The sequence below is a fragment of the Herpailurus yagouaroundi genome, unplaced genomic scaffold (assembly GCF_014898765.1).
Source record: "Herpailurus yagouaroundi ecotype Mexico unplaced genomic scaffold, PumYag 407, whole genome shotgun sequence".
Classification (NCBI taxonomy): Eukaryota; Metazoa; Chordata; class Mammalia; order Carnivora; family Felidae; genus Herpailurus; species Herpailurus yagouaroundi.
The window spans coordinates 14,400-16,373 of NW_024412624.1; positions in this window are offsets into that span (position 1 = coordinate 14,400).

A 1,974-nucleotide genomic window follows, 5' to 3' on the forward strand; every position below is an offset into this window, starting at 1 on the left:
AGGCAATTTCTTGAATATCCGAATCTAATTTCCTTGTTTATGAAATGGGAATAATTTATTTAAAAAATTTTAATATTTATTTTTGAGAGAAAGAGAGAAACAGTGTGAGTGGGAGAAGGGCAGATAGAGAGGGAGACACGGAATCTGAAGCAGGCTCCAGGCTCTGAGCTGTCAGCACAGAGCCTGACAGGGGACTGGTATCCATGAACCGTGAGATCATGACCTGAACTGAAGCTGGGCGCTCAAGCCACCCAGGTGCTCTGGGAATAATTTAATATATTTATAATAATTATTTAAAAATTCGTATTTGCTAATTCCCAAAGACCATCTGACAATTAGCTATGATGATAGCCTTATCACTTTGAGAGTCAATTTTTTGATATTTTTTTTGGACTAGACCCTAGCTCCAGTTAGTTTCAATTTACCTATTATTTCAAATGTATTGAGCAATATCTATGAATGTGTTATACACCTAGAACTGACATTCTGGTAGTTTTTAGGGATATAAGCATAAAATACCTCAAGCTATCTCTTTCTCTCTCCTTCACCCTTTCTCTGATTGTCTGAGCTGAATCATTCCCTGTGTGGTGTCCTCTTGATTCTACTGGGTTCTGACAATTTGCACTGGGCCTCCCTTTCATGTTGACATTTTACTTATTCCATCAGGTCCAAACATCCTGCTGAACAAAACAAGCAGGGATTCCCTCCTGAACTCTGTTGGGTTGTTGAAACCTTTGCTGGGTGGCTCTTGAGCAGAGCCGCTCTCCCCTATCCAGCTCAGGTTGTGGCACTGTACCAGGCAGCTCACCTGTATTATGTATAAATACATGTTATGATATCACATAAAAAATAAAACAATTACTACTTACTAGCAATGTCAAGGGGATTTTTTGAAAGGAAATATTTAAAATGAGACTATTGCTTCTGAAAGAGTAAAATTGTCAGTATTCCTAAGGATTTATCCAATTGATATATTTTTCCCAGCAATTGCTTATTACAGAATAATTATACACTGATATGATTTTTGCCTTACCCAGCCCAAATGACCTCTTCAGTATATTTATCAATCAAATGTATCAGTCTGCATTTAAAATTAGCTGATATTTTACCCAAAGCTTTTGGATATGTTCTTTAGTCAGTGAAATAATACATAAATTCAAGTTCTCATATTTCCCTGTATTATATTGCACTTGGATTATATTTTACTATTCTTTAAAAATGTTTATCCAATAGTTAATTACTGCCTACTGCCTAAAATAAATTTATTTTACATTAGACTTCATACAGAGAACATTGAGTTCTGCCATTGGGTAGATTTCAGAAATGAACAAATGATTATAGTATAAAAGGAAAATAGCCATAACAGAGATAAAGTTCAGGGCAGCATAGAGGAGGGAATAACTAACCCAGTAGAGTTTCAAAGGATTTGTAGAAGATCTCACACTTGAATTGTGTTTAATGCGATTGCTAGGCTGTTACCATCGAAAGAGAAATGTGATGATGGGGATGAAGTGGCATATGCAATTGTCTTTAGGTGTAAAGAACATGATGTAATTGGAGAAGTAATAGTGTATGTAGCACAGCATGTGCAAACATGGGAGAAACATGAGGAAGGGAAGAAGAAGGGGAAATATGTACCTGAAAAATTAGGTTGGAGTCAGTCAAATCCTTGGGTAAAACAAAAACCAGTAATAAACAAACAGACAAACAAGCAGAAAAACTCAAGTAGTTCTCTCGAAAGGGAACTGAAAAATATGTGTTTTACTTGTTCAGTAGACCTACATACAGATGGTCATACGTTAAAATGGTTTGACTTAGGATATTTTGTCTTCATGATGATATGAAAATGATATGCATTCAGTAGAAACCACACTTTAAAATTTGAAATATGGTCTTTTCCTGGGATAGTAACATGTGGTATGATAATTTCTTGTTGCGCTAAGCAGTGGCAGTGGCCCCAACTTCCAGTCTGAG